The sequence below is a fragment of the Eleutherodactylus coqui genome, chromosome 2, assembly GCF_035609145.1.
Source record: "Eleutherodactylus coqui strain aEleCoq1 chromosome 2, aEleCoq1.hap1, whole genome shotgun sequence".
Classification (NCBI taxonomy): Eukaryota; Metazoa; Chordata; class Amphibia; order Anura; family Eleutherodactylidae; genus Eleutherodactylus; species Eleutherodactylus coqui.
In genome coordinates, this window is record NC_089838.1 from 320,834,785 (window position 1) to 320,854,482 (window position 19,698).

The following is a 19,698-nucleotide window of genomic DNA, read 5'->3' on the forward strand; positions in this document are numbered from 1 at the left end:
TTACGGCAAAAAAACAAACTTCTTTGACCTTGTGGCATAAATAAGCGTCTCTCAATGGAAGACCAGAAAGTTGCATGTGAAAATGACATTTGCACCACACTCTAAAAAAATGGAGTGAACTGGCCATGTGACCTGACTGCGCTCTACGCAACCTTGATTCAAATACACATGCATCACGGCTCCACTTTTGGAACACAAAAGAGGCCGAAGACTTTGCCAAAAGATAGCTTGACGGCACTTCAGATGCTGGAGAACATAGCCCATATGGGGATCAAAAGCTGAAACCTCCGTGTTATTAGAACCACGGTTTAACAAAAGTGAGCAAGCAGACATGACAGACAATGCCAGTTTTTGCCTCCTGCATCTAGTTTGACATGCAGCAGCAAGAGCTTGTTGCGCAACGGTTGTGCGTTTCACTCCACATCAGAAGATTGTGCCTAGAAATCACATCCAAATCAAATCAGACTTTTCATGATCCTGTACAGATACATTATCGAAAAGAGTGCTGACCAGGGTCAGAGCACTCAAGTTTCATTGACCTTGTGGCGCAACGGTAGCACGTCTGACTCCAGATCAGAAGGTTGCATGTTCAAATCACGTCAGGGTCATCTGACATTTTACTCATCAACTACAAAAAATTGTTCAAAAACACTGTGGAATTGGGTTACGGCAAAAAAACAAACTTCTTTGACCTTGTGGCATAAATAAGCGTCTCTCAATGGAAGACCAGAAAGTTGCATGTGAAAATGACATTTGCACCACACTCTAAAAAAATGCAGTGAACTGGCCATGTGACCTGACTGCGCTCTACGCAACCTTGATTCAAATACACATGCATCACGGCTCCACTTTTGGTACCCAAAAGAGGCCGAAGACTTTGTCAAAAGATAGCTTGACGGCACTTCATATGCTGGAGAACCTAGCCCATATGGGGATCAAAAGCTGAAACCTCCGTGTTATTAGAACCACGGTTTAACAAAAGTGAGCAAGCAGACATGACACACAATGCCAGTTTTTGCCTCCTGCATCTAGTTTGACATGCAGCAGCAAGAGCTTGTTGCGCAACGGTTGTGCGTTTCACTCCACATCAGAAGATTGTGCCTAGAAATCACATCCAAATCAAATCAGACTTTTCATGATCCAGTACAGATACATGATCGAAAAGAGTGCTGAACAGGGTCAGAGCACTCAAGTTTCATTGACCTTGTGGCGCAACAGTAGCGCGTCTGACTCCAGATCAGAAGGTTGCGTGTTCAAATCACGTCAGGGTCATCTGACATTTTACTCATCAACTACAAAAAATTGTTCAAAAACACTGTGGAATTGGGTTACGGCAAAAAAGCAAACTTCTTTGACCTTGTGGCATAAATAAGCGTCTCTCAATGGAAGACCAGAAAGTTGCATGTTAAAATGACATTTGCACCAGACTCTAAAAAAATGGAGTGAACTGGCCATGTGACATGACTGCGCTCTACGCAATCTTGATTCAAATACACATGCATCACGGCTCCACTTTTGACACCTAAAAGAGGCCGAAGACTTTGTCAAAAGATAGCTTGACGGCACTTCAGATGCTGGAGAACCTAGCCCATATGGGGATCAAAAGCTGAAACCTCCGTGTTATTAGAACCACGGTTTAACAAAAATGAGCAAGCAGACATGACACACAATGCCAGTTTTTGCCTCCTGCATCTAGTTTGACATGCAGCAGCAAGAGCTTGTTGCGCAACGGTTGTGCGTTTCACTCCACAACAGAAGATTGTGCCTAGAAATCACATCCAAATCAAATCAGACTTTTCATGATCCACTACAGATACATGATCGAAAACAGTGCTGAACAGGGTCAGAGCACTCAAGTTTCATTGACCTTGTGGCGCAACGGTAGCGCATCTGACTCCAGATCAGAAGGTTGCGTGTTCAAATCACGTCAGGGTCATCTGACATTTTACTCATCAACTACAAAAAATTGTTCAAAAACACTGTGGAATTGGGTTACGGCAAAAAAGCAAACTTCTTTGACCTTGTGGCATAAATAAGCGTCTCTCAATGGAAGACCAGAAAGTTGCATGTGAAAATGACATTTGCACCACACTCTAAAAAAATGAAGTGAACGGGCCATGTGACATGACTGCGCTCTACGCAACCTTGATTCAAATACACATGCATCACGGCTCCACTTTTGGCACCCAAAAGAGGCCGAAGACTTTGCCAAAAGATAGCTTGACGGCACTTCAGATGCTGGAGAACCTAGCCCATATGGGGATCAAAAGCTGAAACCTCCGTGTTATTAGAACCACGGTTTAACAAAAGTGAGCAAGCAGACATGACACACAATGCCAGTTTTTGCCTCCTGCATCTAGTTTGACATGCAGCAGCAAGAGCTTGTTGCGCAACGGTTGTGCGTTTCACTCCACATCAGAAGATTGTGCCTAGAAATCACATCCAAATCAAATCAGACTTTTCATGAACCAGTACAGATACATGATCGAAAAGAGTGCTGAACAGGGTCAGAGCACTCAAGTTTCATTGACCTTGTGGCGCAACGGTAGCGCGTCTAACTCCAGATCAGAAGGTTGCGTGTTCAAATCACGTCAGGGTCATTTGACATTTTACTCATCAACTACAAAAAATTGTTCAAAAACACTGTGGAATTGGGTTACGGCAAAAAACAAACTTCTTTGACCTTGTGGCATAAATAAGCGTCTCTCCATGGAAGACCAGAAAGTTGCATGTTAAAATGACATTTGCACCACACTCTAAAAAAATGGAGTGAACGGGCCATGTGACATGACTGCGCTCTACGCAACCTTGATTCAAATACACATGCATCACGGCTCCACTTTTGGCACCCAAAAGAGGCCGAAGACTTTGCCAAAAGATAGCTTGACGGCACTTCAGATGCTGGAGAACCTAGCCCATATGGGGATCAAAAGCTGAAACCTCCGTGTTATTAGAACCACGGTTTAACAAAAGTGAGCAAGCAGACATGACACACAATGCCAGTTTTTGCCTCCTGCATCTAGTTTGACATGCAGCAGCAAGAGCTTGTTGCGCAACGGTTGTGCGTTTCACTCCACATCAGAAGATTGTGCCTAGAAATCACATCCAAATCAAATCAGACTTTTCATGAACCAGTACAGATACATGATCGAAAAGAGTGCTGAACAGGGTCAGAGCACTCAAGTTTCATTGACCTTGTGGCGCAACGGTAGCGCGTCTAACTCCAGATCAGAAGGTTGCGTGTTCAAATCACGTCAGGGTCATTTGACATTTTACTCATCAACTACAAAAAATTGTTCAAAAACACTGTGGAATTGGGTTACGGCAAAAAAAACAAACTTCTTTGACCTTGTGGCATAAATAAGCGTCTCTCAATGGAAGACCAGAAAGTTGCATGTGAAAATGACATTTGCACCACACTCTAAAAAAATGGAGTGAACTGGCCATGTGACCTGACTGCGCTCTACGCAACCTTGATTCAAATACACATGCATCACGGCTCCACTTTTGGCACCCAAAAGAGGCCGAAGACTTTGTCAAAAGATAGCTTGACGGCACTTCAGATGCTGGAGAACCTAGCCCATATGGGGATCAAAAGCTGAAACCTCCGTGTTATTAGAACCACGCTTTAACAAAAGTGAGCAAGCAGACATGACACACAATGCCAGTTTTTGCCTCCTGCATCTAGTTTGACATGCAGCAGCAAGAGCTTGTTGCGCAACGGTTGTGCGTTTCACTCCACATCAGAAGATTGTGCCTAGAAATCACATCCAAATCAAATCAGACTTTTCATGATGCAGTACAGATACATGATCAAAAAGAGTGCTGACCAGGGTCAGAGCACTCAAGTTTCATTGACCTTGTGGCGCAACGGTAGCGCGTCTGACTCCAGATCAGAAGGTTGCGTGTTCAAATCACGTCAGGGTCATCTGACATTTTACTCATCAACTACAAAAAATTGTTCAAAAACACTGTGGAATTGGGTTACGGAAAAAAAACAAACTTCTTTGACCTTGTGGCATAAATAAGCGTCTCTCAATGGAAGACCAGAAATTCGCATGTGAAAATGACATTTGCACCACACTCTAAAAAAAAGGAGTGAACTGGCCATGTGAAATGACTGCGCTCTACGCAACCTTGATTCAAATACACATGCATCACGGCTCCACTTTTGGCACCCAAAAGAGGCTGAAGACTTTGTCAAAAGATAGCTTGACGGCACTTCAGATGCTGGAGAACCTAGCCCATATGGGGATCAAAAGCTGAAACCTCTGTGTTATTAGAACCACGGTTTAACAAAAGTGAGCAAGCAGACATGACACACAATGCCAGTTTTTGCCTCCTGCATCTAGTTTGACATGCAGCAGCAAGAGCTTGTTGTGCAACGGTTGGGCGTTTCACTCCACATCAGAAGATTGTGCCTAGAAATCACATCCAAATCAAATCAGACTTTTCATGATCCAGTACAGATACATGATCGAAAAGAGTGCTGAACAGGGTCAGAGCACTCAAGTTTCATTGACCTTGTGGCGCAACGGTAGCGCGTCTGACTCCAGATCAGAAGGTTGCGTGTTCAAATCACGTCAGGGTCATCTGACATTTTACTCATCAACTACAAAAAATTGTTCAAAAACACTGTGGAATTGGGTTACGGCAAAAAAACAAACTTCTTTGACCTTGTGGCATAAATAAGCGTCTCTCAATGGAAGACCAGAAAGTTGCATGTGAAAATGACATTTGCACCACACTCTAAAAAAATGGAGTGAACGGGCCATGTGACATGACTGCGCTCTACGCAACCTTGATTCAAATACACATGCATCACGGCTCCACTTTTGGCACCTAAAAGAGGCCGAAGACATTGTCAAAAGATAGCTTGACGGCACTTCAGATGCTGGAGAACCTAGCCCATATGGGGATCAAAAGCTGAAACCTCCGTGTTATTAGAACCACGGTTTAACAAAAGTGAGCAAGCAGACATGACACACAATGCCAGTTTTTGCCTCCTGCATCTAGTTTGACATGCAGCAGCAAGAGCTTGTTGCGCAACGGTTGTGCGTTTCACTCCACATCAGAAGATTGTGCCTAGAAATCACATCCAAATCAAATCAGACTTTTCATGATCCAGTACAGATACATGATCGAAAAGAGTGCTGAACAGGGTCAGAGCACTCAAGTTTCCTTGACCTTGTGGCGCAACGGTAGCACGTCTGACTCCAGATCAGAAGGTTGCGTGTTCAAATCACGTCAGGGTCATCTGACATTTTACTCATCAACTACAAAAAATTGTTCAAAAACACTGTGGAATTGGGTTACGGCAAAAAAGCAAACTTCTTTGACCTTGTGGCATAAATAAGCGTCTCTCAATGGAAGACCAGAAAGTTGCATGTTAAAATGACATTTGCACCAGACTCTAAAAAAATGGAGTGAACTGGCCATGTGACATGACTGCGCTCTACGCAACCTTGATTCAAATACACATGCATCACGGCTCCACTTTTGACACCTAAAAGAGGCCGAAGACTTTGTCAAAAGATAGCTTGACGGCACTTCAGATGCTGGAGAACCTAGCCCATATGGGGATCAAAAGCTGAAACCTCCGTGTTATTAGAACCACGGTTTAACAAAAATGAGCAAGCAGACATGACACACAATGCCAGTTTTTGCCTCCTGCATCTAGTTTGACATGCAGCAGCAAGAGCTTGTTGCGCAACGGTTGTGCGTTTCACTCCACATCAGAAGATTGTGCCTAGAAATCACATCCAAATCAAATCAGACTTTTCATGATCCAGTACAGATACATGGTCGAAAAGAGTGCTGAACAGGGTCAGAGCACTCAAGTTTCATTGACCTTGTGGCGCAACAGTAGCGCATCTGACTCCAGATCAGAAGGTTGCGTGTTCAAATCACGTCAGGGTCATCTGACATTTTACTCATCAACTACAAAAAATTGTTCAAAAACACTGTGGAATTGGGTTACGGCAAAAAAACAAACTTCTTTGACCTTGTGGCATAAATAAGCGTCTCTCAATGGAAGACCAGAAAGTTGCATGTGAAAATGACATTTGCACCACACTCTAAAAAAATGGAGTGAACGGGCCATGTGACATGACTGCGCTCTACGCAACCTTGATTCAAATACACATGCATCACGGCTCCACTTTTGGCACCCAAAAGAGGCCGAAGACTTTGCCAAAAGATAGCTTGACGGCACTTCAGATGCTAGAGAACATAGCCCATATGGGGATCAAAAGCTGAAACCTCTGTGTTATTAGAACCACGGTTTAACAAAAGTGAGCAAGCAGACATGACACACAATGCCAGTTTTTGCCTCCTGCATCTAGTTTGACATGCAGCAGCAAGAGCTTGTTGCGCAACGGTTGTGCGTTTCACTCCACAACAGAAGATTGTGCCTAGAAATCACATCCAAATCAAATCAGACTTTTCATGAACCAGTACAGATACATGATCGAAAAGAGTGCTGAACAGGGTCAGAGCACTCAAGTTCCATTGACCTTGTGGCGCAACGGTAGCGCGTCTAACTCCAGATCAGAAGGTTGCGTGTTCAAATCACGTCAGGGTCATCTGACATTTTACTCATCAACTACAAAAAATTGCTCAAAAACACTGTGGAATTGGGTTACGGCAAAAAACAAACTTCTTTGACCTTGTGGCATAAATAAGCGTCTCTCCATGGAAGACCAGAAAGTTGCATGTTAAAATGACATTTGCACCACACTCTAAAAAAATGGAGTGAACTGGCCATGTGACATGACTGCGCTCTACGCAACCTTGATTCAAATACACATGCATCACGGCTCCACTTTTGGCACCCAAAAGAGGCCGAAGACTTTGTCAAAAGATAGCTTGACGGCACTTCAGATGCTGGAGAACCTAGCCCATATGGGGATCAAAAGCTGAAACCTCCGTGTTATTAGAACCACGGTTTAACAAAAATCAGCAAGCAGACATGACACAATGCCAGTTTTTGCCTCCTGCATCTAGTTTGACATGCAGCAGCAAGAGCTTGTTGCGCAACGGTTGTGCGTTTCACTCCACATCAGAAGATTGTGCCTAGAAATCACATCCAAATCAAATCAGACTTTTCATGATCCAGTACAGATACATGATCGAAAAGAGTGCTGAACAGGGTCAGAGCACTCAAGTTTCATTGACCTTGTGGCGCAACGGTAGCGCGTCTGACTCCAGATCAGAAGGTTGCGTGTTCAAATCACGTCAGGGTCATCTGACATTTTACTCATCAACTACAAAAAATTGTTCAAAAACACTGTGGAATTGGGTTACGGCAAAAAAACACACTTCTTTCACCTTGTGGCATAAATAAGCGTCTCTCAATGGAAGACCAGAAAGTTGCATGTTAAAATGACATTTGCACCAGACTCTAAAAAAATGGAGTGAACTGGCCATGTGACATGACTGCGCTCTACGCAACCTTGATTCAAATACACATGCATCACGGCTCCACTTTTGGCACCCAAAAGAGGCCGAAGACTTTGTCAAAAGATAGCTTGACGGCACTTCAGATGCTGGAGAACCTAGCCCATATGGGGATCAAAAGCTGAAACCTCTGTGTTATTAGAACCACGGTTTAACAAAAGTGAGCAAGCAGACATGACACACAATGCCAGTTTTTGCCTCCTGCATCTAGTTTGACATGCAGCAGCAAGAGCTTGTTGCGCAACGGTTGTGTGTTTCACTCCACTTCAGAAGATTGTGCCTAGAAATCACATCCAAATCAAATCAGACTTTTCATGATCCAGTACAGATACATGGTCGAAAAGAGTGCTGAACAGGGTCAGAGCACTCAAGTTTCATTGACCTTGTGGCGCAACGGTAGCGCATCTGACTTTAGATCAGAGGATTGCGTGTTCAAATCACGTCAGGGTCATCTGACATTTTACTCATCAACTACAAAAAATTGTTCAAAAACACTATGGAATTGGGTTACGGCAAAAAAACAAACTTCTTTGACCTTGTGGCATAAATAAGCGTCTCTCAATGGAAGACCAGAAAGTTGCATGTGAAAATGACATTTGCACCACACTCTAAAAAAATGGAGTGAATGGGCCATGTGACATGACTGCGCTCTACGCAACCTTGATTCAAATACACATGCATCACGGCTCCACTTTTGGTACCCAAAAGAGGCCGAAGACTTTGTCAAAAGATAGCTTGAAGGCACTTCAGATGCTGGAGAACATAGCCCATATGGGGATCAAAAGCTGAAACCTCCGTGTTATTAGAACCACGGTTTAACAAAAGTGAGCAAGCAGACATGACACACAATGCCAGTTTTTGCCTCCTGCATCAAGTTTGACATGCAGCAGCAAGAGCTTGTTGCGCAACGGTTGTGCGTTTCACTCCACATCAGAAGATTGTGCCTAGAAATCACATCCAAATCAAATCAGACTTTTCATGATCCAGTACAGATACATGATCGAAAAGAGTGCTGAACAGGGTCAGCGCACTCAAGTTTCATTGACCTTGTGGCGCAACGGTAGCGCGTCTGACTCCAGATCAGAAGGTTGCGTGTTCAAATCACGTCAGGGTCATCTGACATTTTACTCATCAACTACAAAAAATTGTTCAAAAACACTGTGGAATTGGGTTACGGCAAAAAAACAAACTTCTTTGACCTTGTGGTATAAATAAGCGTCTCTCAATGGAAGACCAGAAAGTTGCATGTGAAAATGACATTTGCACCAGACTCTAAAAAAATGGAGTGAACTGGCCATGTGACCTGACTGCGCTCTACGCAACCTTGATTCAAATACACATGCATCACGGCTCCACTTTTGGCACCTAAAAGAGGCCGAAGACTTTGTCAAAAGATAGCTTGACGGCACTTCAGATGCTGGAGAACCTAGCCCATATGGGGATCAAAAGCTGAAACCTCCGTGTTATTAGAACCACGGTTTAACAAAAGTGAGCAAGCAGACATGACACACAATGCCAGTTTTTGCCTCCTGCATCTAGTTTGACATGAAGCAGCAAGAGCTTGTTGCGCAACGGTTGTGCGTTTCACTCCACATCAGAAGATTGTGCCTAGAAATCACATCCAAATCAAATCAGACTTTTCATGATCCACTACAGATACATGATCGAAAAGAGTGCTGAACAGGGTCAGAGCACTCAAGTTTCATTGACCTTGTGGCGCAACGGTAGCGCATCTGACTCCGGATCAGAAGGTTGCGTGTTCAAATCACGTCAGGGTCATCTGACATTTTACTCATCAACTACAAAAAATTGTTCAAAAACACTGTGGAATTGGGTTACGGCAAAAAAACACACTTCTTTGACCTTGTGGCATAAATAAGCGTCTCTCAATGGAAGACCAGAAAGTTGCATGTGAAAATGACATTTGCACCACACTCTAAAAAAATGGAGTGAACTGGCCATGTGACCTGACTGCGCTCTACGCAACCTTGATTCAAATACACATGCATCACGGCTCCACTTTTGGCACCTAAAAGAGGCCGAAGACTTTGTCAAAAGATAGCTTGACGGCACTTCAGATGCTGGAGAACCTAGCCCATATGGGGATCAAAAGCTGAAACCTCCGTGTTATTAGAACCACGGTTTAACAAAAGTGAGCAAGCAGACATGACACACAATGCCAGTTTTTGCCTCCTGCATCTAGTTTGACATGAAGCAGCAAGAGCTTGTTGCGCAACGGTTGTGCGTTTCACTCCACATCAGAAGATTGTGCCTAGAAATCACATCCAAATCAAATCAGACTTTTCATGATCCACTACAGATACATGATCGAAAAGAGTGCTGAACAGGGTCAGAGCACTCAAGTTTCATTGACCTTGTGGCGCAACGGTAGCGCATCTGACTCCGGATCAGAAGGTTGCGTGTTCAAATCACGTCAGGGTCATCTGACATTTTACTCATCAACTACAAAAAATTGTTCAAAAACACTGTGGAATTGGGTTACGGCAAAAAAACAAACTTCTTTGACCTTGTGGCATAAATAAGCGTCTCTCAATGGAAGACCAGAAAGTTGCATGTGAAAATGACATTTGCACCACACTCTAAAAAAATGGAGTGAACTGGCCATGTGACCTGACTGCGCTCTACGCAACCTTGATTCAAATACACATGCATCACGGCTCCACTTTTGGAACACAAAAGAGGCCGAAGACTTTGCCAAAAGATAGCTTGACGGCACTTCAGATGCTGGAGAACATAGCCCATATGGGGATCAAAAGCTGAAACCTCCGTGTTATTAGAACCACGGTTTAACAAAAGTGAGCAAGCAGACATGACAGACAATGCCAGTTTTTGCCTCCTGCATCTAGTTTGACATGCAGCAGCAAGAGCTTGTTGCGCAACGGTTGTGCGTTTCACTCCACATCAGAAGATTGTGCCTAGAAATCACATCCAAATCAAATCAGACTTTTCATGATCCTGTACAGATACATTATCGAAAAGAGTGCTGACCAGGGTCAGAGCACTCAAGTTTCATTGACCTTGTGGCGCAACGGTAGCACGTCTGACTCCAGATCAGAAGGTTGCATGTTCAAATCACGTCAGGGTCATCTGACATTTTACTCATCAACTACAAAAAATTGTTCAAAAACACTGTGGAATTGGGTTACGGCAAAAAAACAAACTTCTTTGACCTTGTGGCATAAATAAGCGTCTCTCAATGGAAGACCAGAAAGTTGCATGTGAAAATGACATTTGCACCACACTCTAAAAAAATGCAGTGAACTGGCCATGTGACCTGACTGCGCTCTACGCAACCTTGATTCAAATACACATGCATCACGGCTCCACTTTTGGTACCCAAAAGAGGCCGAAGACTTTGTCAAAAGATAGCTTGACGGCACTTCATATGCTGGAGAACCTAGCCCATATGGGGATCAAAAGCTGAAACCTCCGTGTTATTAGAACCACGGTTTAACAAAAGTGAGCAAGCAGACATGACACACAATGCCAGTTTTTGCCTCCTGCATCTAGTTTGACATGCAGCAGCAAGAGCTTGTTGCGCAACGGTTGTGCGTTTCACTCCACATCAGAAGATTGTGCCTAGAAATCACATCCAAATCAAATCAGACTTTTCATGATCCAGTACAGATACATGATCGAAAAGAGTGCTGAACAGGGTCAGAGCACTCAAGTTTCATTGACCTTGTGGCGCAACAGTAGCGCGTCTGACTCCAGATCAGAAGGTTGCGTGTTCAAATCACGTCAGGGTCATCTGACATTTTACTCATCAACTACAAAAAATTGTTCAAAAACACTGTGGAATTGGGTTACGGCAAAAAAGCAAACTTCTTTGACCTTGTGGCATAAATAAGCGTCTCTCAATGGAAGACCAGAAAGTTGCATGTTAAAATGACATTTGCACCAGACTCTAAAAAAATGGAGTGAACTGGCCATGTGACATGACTGCGCTCTACGCAATCTTGATTCAAATACACATGCATCACGGCTCCACTTTTGACACCTAAAAGAGGCCGAAGACTTTGTCAAAAGATAGCTTGACGGCACTTCAGATGCTGGAGAACCTAGCCCATATGGGGATCAAAAGCTGAAACCTCCGTGTTATTAGAACCACGGTTTAACAAAAATGAGCAAGCAGACATGACACACAATGCCAGTTTTTGCCTCCTGCATCTAGTTTGACATGCAGCAGCAAGAGCTTGTTGCGCAACGGTTGTGCGTTTCACTCCACAACAGAAGATTGTGCCTAGAAATCACATCCAAATCAAATCAGACTTTTCATGAACCAGTACAGATACATGATCGAAAAGAGTGCTGAACAGGGTCAGAGCACTCAAGTTCCATTGACCTTGTGGCGCAACGGTAGCGCGTCTAACTCCAGATCAGAAGGTTGCGTGTTCAAATCACGTCAGGGTCATCTGACATTTTACTCATCAACTACAAAAAATTGCTCAAAAACACTGTGGAATTGGGTTACGGCAAAAAACAAACTTCTTTGACCTTGTGGCATAAATAAGCGTCTCTCCATGGAAGACCAGAAAGTTGCATGTTAAAATGACATTTGCACCACACTCTAAAAAAATGGAGTGAACTGGCCATGTGACATGACTGCGCTCTACGCAACCTTGATTCAAATACACATGCATCACGGCTCCACTTTTGGCACCCAAAAGAGGCCGAAGACTTTGTCAAAAGATAGCTTGACGGCACTTCAGATGCTGGAGAACCTAGCCCATATGGGGATCAAAAGCTGAAACCTCCGTGTTATTAGAACCACGGTTTAACAAAAATCAGCAAGCAGACATGACACACAATGCCAGTTTTTGCCTCCTGCATCTAGTTTGACATGCAGCAGCAAGAGCTTGTTGCGCAACGGTTGTGCGTTTCACTCCACATCAGAAGATTGTGCCTAGAAATCACATCCAAATCAAATCAGACTTTTCATGATCCAGTACAGATACATGATCGAAAAGAGTGCTGAACAGGGTCAGAGCACTCAAGTTTCATTGACCTTGTGGCGCAACGGTAGCGCGTCTGACTCCAGATCAGAAGGTTGCGTGTTCAAATCACGTCAGGGTCATCTGACATTTTACTCATCAACTACAAAAAATTGTTCAAAAACACTGTGGAATTGGGTTACGGCAAAAAAACACACTTCTTTGACCTTGTGGCATAAATAAGCGTCTCTCAATGGAAGACCAGAAAGTTGCATGTGAAAATGACATTTGCACCACACTCTAAAAAAATGGAGTGAATGGGCCATGTGACATGACTGCGCTCTACGCAACCTTGATTCAAATACACATGCATTACGGCTCCACTTTTGGTACCCAAAAGAGGCCGAAGACTTTGTCAAAAGATAGCTTGAAGGCACTTCAGATGCTGGAGAACATAGCCCATATGGGGATCAAAAGCTGAAACCTCCGTGTTATTAGAACCACGGTTTAACAAAAGTGAGCAAGCAGACATGACACACAATGCCAGTTTTTGCCTCCTGCATCTAGTTTGACATGCAGCAGCAAGAGCTTGTTGCGCAACGGTTGTGCGTTTCACTCCACATCAGAAGATTGTGCCTAGAAATCACATCCAAATCAAATCAGACTTTTCATGATCCAGTACAGATACATGATCGAAAAGAGTGCTGAACAGGGTCAGAGCACTCAAGTTTCATTGACCTTGTGGCGCAACGGTAGCGCGTCTGACTCCAGATCAGAAGGTTGCGTGTTCAAATCACGTCAGGGTCATCTGACATTTTACTCATCAACTACAAAAAATTGTTCAAAAACACTGTGGAATTGGGTTACGGCAAAAAAACAAACTTCTTTGACCTTGTGGCATAAATAAGCGTCTCTCAATGGAAGACCAGAAAGTTGCATGTGAAAATGACATTTGCACCAGACTCTAAAAAAATGGAGTGAACTGGCCATGTGACCTGACTGCGCTCTACGCAACCTTGATTCAAATACACATGCATCACGGCTCCACTTTTGGCACCTAAAAGAGGCCGAAGACTTTGTCAAAAGATAGCTTGACGGCACTTCAGATGCTGGAGAACCTAGCCCATATGGGGATCAAAAGCTGAAACCTCCGTGTTATTAGAACCACGCTTTAACAAAAGTGAGCAAGCAGACATGACACACAATGCCAGTTTTTGCCTCCTGCATCTAGTTTGACATGAAGCAGCAAGAGCTTGTTGCGCAACGGTTGTGCGTTTCACTCCACATCAGAAGATTGTGCCTAGAAATCACATCCAAATCAAATCAGACTTTTCATGATCCACTACAGATACATGATCGAAAAGAGTGCTGAACAGGGTCAGAGCACTCAAGTTTCATTGACCTTGTGGCGCAACGGTAGCGCATCTGACTCCGGATCAGAAGGTTGCGTGTTCAAATCACGTCAGGGTCATCTGACATTTTACTCATCAACTACAAAAAATTGTTCAAAAACACTGTGGAATTGGGTTACGGCAAAAAAACACACTTCTTTGACCTTGTGGCATAAATAAGCGTCTCTCAATGGAAGACCAGAAAGTTGCATGTGAAAATGACATTTGCACCACACTCTAAAAAAATGGAGTGAACTGGCCATGTGACCTGACTGCGCTCTACGCAACCTTGATTCAAATACACATGCATCACGGCTCCACTTTTGGCACCTAAAAGAGGCCGAAGACTTTGTCAAAAGATAGCTTGACGGCACTTCAGATGCTGGAGAACCTAGCCCATATGGGGATCAAAAGCTGAAACCTCCGTGTTATTAGAACCACGGTTTAACAAAAGTGAGCAAGCAGACATGACACACAATGCCAGTTTTTGCCTCCTGCATCTAGTTTGACATGAAGCAGCAAGAGCTTGTTGCGCAACGGTTGTGCGTTTCACTCCACATCAGAAGATTGTGCCTAGAAATCACATCCAAATCAAATCAGACTTTTCATGATCCACTACAGATACATGATCGAAAAGAGTGCTGAACAGGGTCAGAGCACTCAAGTTTCATTGACCTTGTGGCGCAACGGTAGCGCATCTGACTCCGGATCAGAAGGTTGCGTGTTCAAATCACGTCAGGGTCATCTGACATTTTACTCATCAACTACAAAAAATTGTTCAAAAACACTGTGGAATTGGGTTACGGCAAAAAAACAAACTTCTTTGACCTTGTGGCATAAATAAGCGTCTCTCAATGGAAGACCAGAAAGTTGCATGTGAAAATGACATTTGCACCACACTCTAAAAAAATGGAGTGAACTGGCCATGTGACCTGACTGCGCTCTACGCAACCTTGATTCAAATACACATGCATCACGGCTCCACTTTTGGAACACAAAAGAGGCCGAAGACTTTGCCAAAAGATAGCTTGACGGCACTTCAGATGCTGGAGAACATAGCCCATATGGGGATCAAAAGCTGAAACCTCCGTGTTATTAGAACCACGGTTTAACAAAAGTGAGCAAGCAGACATGACAGACAATGCCAGTTTTTGCCTCCTGCATCTAGTTTGACATGCAGCAGCAAGAGCTTGTTGCGCAACGGTTGTGCGTTTCACTCCACATCAGAAGATTGTGCCTAGAAATCACATCCAAATCAAATCAGACTTTTCATGATCCTGTACAGATACATTATCGAAAAGAGTGCTGACCAGGGTCAGAGCACTCAAGTTTCATTGACCTTGTGGCGCAACGGTAGCACGTCTGACTCCAGATCAGAAGGTTGCATGTTCAAATCACGTCAGGGTCATCTGACATTTTACTCATCAACTACAAAAAATTGTTCAAAAACACTGTGGAATTGGGTTACGGCAAAAAAACAAACTTCTTTGACCTTGTGGCATAAATAAGCGTCTCTCAATGGAAGACCAGAAAGTTGCATGTGAAAATGACATTTGCACCACACTCTAAAAAAATGGAGTGAACTGGCCATGTGACCTGACTGCGCTCTACGCAACCTTGATTCAAATACACATGCATCACGGCTCCACTTTTGGTACCCAAAAGAGGCCGAAGACTTTGTCAAAAGATAGCTTGACGGCACTTCATATGCTGGAGAACCTAGCCCATATGGGGATCAAAAGCTGAAACCTCCGTGTTATTAGAACCACGGTTTAACAAAAGTGAGCAAGCAGACATGACACACAATGCCAGTTTTTGCCTCCTGCATCTAGTTTGACATGCAGCAGCAAGAGCTTGTTGCGCAACGGTTGTGCGTTTCACTCCACATCAGAAGATTGTGCCTAGAAATCACATCCAAATCAAATCAGACTTTTCATGATCCAGTACAGATACATGATCGAAAAGAGTGCTGAACAGGGTCAGAGCACTCAAGTTTCATTGACCTTGTGGCGCAACGGTAGCGCGTCTGACTCCAGATCAGAAGGTTGCGTGTTCAAATCACGTCAGGGTCATCTGACATTTTACTCATCAACTACAAAAAATTGTTCAAAAACACTGTGGAATTGGGTTACGGCAAAAAAAAAAAAACTTCTTTGACCTTGTGGCATAAATAAGCGTCTCTCCATGGAAGACCAGAAAGTTGCATGTTAAAATGACATTTGCACCACACTCTAAAAAAATGGAGTGAACTGGCCATGTGACCTGACTGCGCTCTACGCAATCTTGATTCAAATACACATGCATCACGGCTCCACTTTTGGAACACAAAAGAGGCCGAAGACTTTGTCAAAAGATAGCTTGACGGCACTTCAGATGCTGGAGAACCTAGCCCATATGGGGATCAAAAGCTGAAACCTCCGTGTTATTAGAACCACGGTTTAACAAAAGTGAGCAAGCAGACATGACACACAATGCCAGTTTTTGCCTCCTGCATCTAGTTTGACATGCAGCAGCAAGAGCTTGTTGCGCAACGGTTGTGCGTTTCACTCCACATCAGAAGATTGTGCCTAGAAATCACATCCAAATCAAATCAAACTTTTCATGATCCAGTACAGATACATGATCGAAAAGAGTGCTGAACAGGGTCAGAGCACTCAAGTTTCATTGACCTTGTGGCGCAACGGTAGCGCGTCTGACTCCAGATCAGAAGGTTGCGTGTTCAAATCACGTCAGGGTCATCTGACATTTTACTCATCAACTACAAAAAATTGTTCAAAAACACTGTGGAATTGGGTTACGGCAAAAAAAAAAAAACTTCTTTGACCTTGTGGCATAAATAAGCGTCTCTCCATGGAAGACCAGAAAGTTGCATGTTAAAATGACATTTGCACCACACTCTAAAAAAATGGAGTGAACTGGCCATGTGACCTGACTGCGCTCTACGCAACCTTGATTCAAATACACATGCATCACGGCTCCACTTTTGGAACACAAAAGAGGCCGAAGACTTTGCCAAAAGATAGCTTGACGGCACTTCAGATGCTGGAGAACCTAGCCCATATGGGGATCAAAAGCTGAAACCTCGGTGTTATTAGAACCACGGTTTAACAAAAGTGAGCAAGCAGACATGACACACAATGCCAGTTTTTGCCTCCTGCATCTAGTTTGACATGCAGCAGCAAGAGCTTGTTGCGCAACGGTTGTGCGTTTCACTCCACATCAGAAGATTGTGCCTAGAAATCACATCCAAATCAAATCAGACTTTTCATGATCCAGTACAGATACATGATCGAAAAGAGTGCTGAACAGGGTCAGAGCACTCAAGTTTCATTGACCTTGTGGCGCAACGGTAGCGCGTCTGACTCCACATCAGAAGGTTGCGTGTTCAAATCACGTCAGGGTCATCTGACATTTTACTCATCAACTACAAAAAAATTGTTCAAAAACACTGTGGAATTGGGTTACGGCAAAAAATAAAACTTCTTTGACCTTGTGGCATAAATAAGCGTCTCTCAATGGAAGACCAGAAAGTTGCATGTGAAAATGACATTTGCACCACACTCTAAAAAAATGGAGTGAACTGGCCATGTGACATGACTGCGCTCTACGCAACCTTGATTCAAATACACATGCATCACGGCTCCACTTTTGGTACCCAAAAGAGGCTGAAGACTTTGTCAAAAGATAGCTTGACGGCACTTCAGATGCTGGAGAACCTAGCCCATATGGGGATCAAAAGCTGAAACCTCAGTGTTATTAGAACCATGGTTTAACAAAAGTGAGCAAGCAGACATGACACACAATGCCAGTTTTTGCCTCCTGCATCTAGTTTGACATGCAGCAGCAAGAGCTTGTTGCGCAACGGTTGTGCGTTTCACTCCACATCAGAAGATTGTGCCTAGAAATCACATCCAAATCAAATCAGACTTTTCATGATCCAGTACAGATACATGATCGAAAAGAGTGCTGAACAGGGTCAGAGCACTCAAGTTTCATTGACCTTGTGGCGCAACGGTAGCGCGTCTGACTCCAGATCAGAAGGTTGCGTGTTCAAATCACGTCAGGGTCATCTGACATTTTACTCATCAACTACAAAAAATTGTTCAAAAACACTGTGGAATTGGGTTACGGCAAAAAAACAAACTTCTTTGACCTTGTGGCATAAATAAGCGTCTCTCAATGGAAGACCAGAAAGTTGCATGTGAAAATGACATTTGCACCAGACTCTAAAAAAATGGAGTGAACTGGCCATGTGACCTGACTGCGCTCTACGCAACCTTGATTCAAATACACATGCATCACGGCTCCACTTTTGGCACCTAAAAGAGGCCGAAGACTTTGTCAAAAGATAGCTTGACGGCACTTCAGATGCTGGAGAACCTAGCCCATATGGGGATCAAAAGCTGAAACCTCCGTGTTATTAGAACCACGGTTTAACAAAAGTGAGCAAGCAGACATGACACACAATGCCAGTTTTTGCCTCCTGCATCTAGTTTGACATGAAGCAGCAAGAGCTTGTTGCGCAACGGTTGTGCGTTTCACTCCACATCAGAAGATTGTGCCTAGAAATCACATCCAAATCAAATCAGACTTTTCATGATCCACTACAGATACATGATCGAAAAGAGTGCTGAACAGGGTCAGAGCACTCAAGTTTCATTGACCTTGTGGCGCAACGGTAGCGCATCTGACTCCGGATCAGAAGGTTGCGTGTTCAAATCACGTCAGGGTCATCTGACATTTTACTCATCAACTACAAAAAATTGTTCAAAAACACTGTGGAATTGGGTTACGGCAAAAAAACACACTTCTTTGACCTTGTGGCATAAATAAGCGTCTCTCAATGGAAGACCAGAAAGTTGCATGTGAAAATGACATTTGCACCACACTCTAAAAAAATGGAGTGAACTGGCCATGTGACCTGACTGCGCTCTACGCAACCTTGATTCAAATACACATGCATCACGGCTCCACTTTTGGCACCTAAAAGAGGCCGAAGACTTTGTCAAAAGATAGCTTGACGGCACTTCAGATGCTGGAGAACCTAGCCCATATGGGGATCAAAAGCTGAAACCTCCGTGTTATTAGAACCACGGTTTAACAAAAGTGAGCAAGCAGACATGACACACAATGCCAGTTTTTGCCTCCTGCATCTAGTTTGACATGAAGCAGCAAGAGCTTGTTGCGCAACGGTTGTGCGTTTCACTCCACATCAGAAGATTGTGCCTAGAAATCACATCCAAATCAAATCAGACTTTTCATGATCCTGTACAGATACATGATCGAAAAGAGTGCTGACCAGGGTCACAGCACTCAAGTTTCATTGACCTTGTGGCGCAACGGTAGCGCATCTGACTCCGGATCAGAAGGTTGCGTGTTCAAATCACGTCAGGGTCATCTGACATTTTACTCATCAACTACAAAAAATTGTTCAAAAACACTGTGGAATTGGGTTACGGCAAAAAAACAAACTTCTTTGACCTTGTGGCATAAATAAGCGTCTCTCAATGGAAGACCAGAAAGTTGCATGTGAAAATGACATTTGCACCACACTCTAAAAAAATGGAGTGAACTGGCCATGTGACCTGACTGCGCTCTACGCAACCTTGATTCAAATACACATGCATCACGGCTCCACTTTTGGTACCCAAAAGAGGCCGAAGACTTTGTCAAAAGATAGCTTGACGGCACTTCATATGCTGGAGAACCTAGCCCATATGGGGATCAAAAGCTGAAACCTCCGTGTTATTAGAACCACGGTTTAACAAAAGTGAGCAAGCAGACATGACACACAATGCCAGTTTTTGCCTCCTGCATCTAGTTTGACATGCAGCAGCAAGAGCTTGTTGCGCAACGGTTGTGCGTTTCACTCCACATCAGAAGATTGTGCCTAG

The 19,698-nt window shown here is 43.7% G+C and overlaps 15 non-coding genes across 15 annotated transcripts; all 15 read left to right on the plus strand.

The window, feature by feature from the left end:
* The first annotated feature begins 3,856 nt into the window (after positions 1 to 3,856).
* Positions 3,857 to 3,928, plus strand: TRNAW-CCA (transfer RNA tryptophan (anticodon CCA)). The gene has a single exon. It is a non-coding gene; the product is annotated as a tRNA-Trp (tRNA).
* Positions 3,929 to 4,520: 592 nt separating this feature from the next.
* On the plus strand, positions 4,521 to 4,592 carry TRNAW-CCA (transfer RNA tryptophan (anticodon CCA)). Its single transcript has one exon. It is a non-coding gene; the product is annotated as a tRNA-Trp (tRNA).
* Positions 4,593 to 7,173: 2,581 nt separating this feature from the next.
* Positions 7,174 to 7,245, plus strand: TRNAW-CCA (transfer RNA tryptophan (anticodon CCA)). Its single transcript has one exon. It is a non-coding gene; the product is annotated as a tRNA-Trp (tRNA).
* A 1,256-nt stretch (positions 7,246 to 8,501) lies between these two features.
* TRNAW-CCA (transfer RNA tryptophan (anticodon CCA)) lies at positions 8,502 to 8,573 on the plus strand. The gene has a single exon. It is a non-coding gene; the product is annotated as a tRNA-Trp (tRNA).
* A 592-nt stretch (positions 8,574 to 9,165) lies between these two features.
* On the plus strand, positions 9,166 to 9,237 carry TRNAR-CCG (transfer RNA arginine (anticodon CCG)). Its single transcript has one exon. It is a non-coding gene; the product is annotated as a tRNA-Arg (tRNA).
* Positions 9,238 to 9,829: 592 nt separating this feature from the next.
* TRNAR-CCG (transfer RNA arginine (anticodon CCG)) lies at positions 9,830 to 9,901 on the plus strand. The gene has a single exon. It is a non-coding gene; the product is annotated as a tRNA-Arg (tRNA).
* A 2,583-nt stretch (positions 9,902 to 12,484) lies between these two features.
* On the plus strand, positions 12,485 to 12,556 carry TRNAW-CCA (transfer RNA tryptophan (anticodon CCA)). The gene has a single exon. It is a non-coding gene; the product is annotated as a tRNA-Trp (tRNA).
* Positions 12,557 to 13,148: 592 nt separating this feature from the next.
* Positions 13,149 to 13,220, plus strand: TRNAW-CCA (transfer RNA tryptophan (anticodon CCA)). Its single transcript has one exon. It is a non-coding gene; the product is annotated as a tRNA-Trp (tRNA).
* A 592-nt stretch (positions 13,221 to 13,812) lies between these two features.
* Positions 13,813 to 13,884, plus strand: TRNAR-CCG (transfer RNA arginine (anticodon CCG)). The gene has a single exon. It is a non-coding gene; the product is annotated as a tRNA-Arg (tRNA).
* Positions 13,885 to 14,476: 592 nt separating this feature from the next.
* Positions 14,477 to 14,548, plus strand: TRNAR-CCG (transfer RNA arginine (anticodon CCG)). The gene has a single exon. It is a non-coding gene; the product is annotated as a tRNA-Arg (tRNA).
* A 1,256-nt stretch (positions 14,549 to 15,804) lies between these two features.
* Positions 15,805 to 15,876, plus strand: TRNAW-CCA (transfer RNA tryptophan (anticodon CCA)). The gene has a single exon. It is a non-coding gene; the product is annotated as a tRNA-Trp (tRNA).
* Positions 15,877 to 16,470: 594 nt separating this feature from the next.
* Positions 16,471 to 16,542, plus strand: TRNAW-CCA (transfer RNA tryptophan (anticodon CCA)). Its single transcript has one exon. It is a non-coding gene; the product is annotated as a tRNA-Trp (tRNA).
* Positions 16,543 to 17,801: 1,259 nt separating this feature from the next.
* Positions 17,802 to 17,873, plus strand: TRNAW-CCA (transfer RNA tryptophan (anticodon CCA)). The gene has a single exon. It is a non-coding gene; the product is annotated as a tRNA-Trp (tRNA).
* Positions 17,874 to 18,465: 592 nt separating this feature from the next.
* On the plus strand, positions 18,466 to 18,537 carry TRNAR-CCG (transfer RNA arginine (anticodon CCG)). The gene has a single exon. It is a non-coding gene; the product is annotated as a tRNA-Arg (tRNA).
* A 592-nt stretch (positions 18,538 to 19,129) lies between these two features.
* On the plus strand, positions 19,130 to 19,201 carry TRNAR-CCG (transfer RNA arginine (anticodon CCG)). The gene has a single exon. It is a non-coding gene; the product is annotated as a tRNA-Arg (tRNA).
* The last annotated feature ends 497 nt before the right edge of the window (positions 19,202 to 19,698 follow it).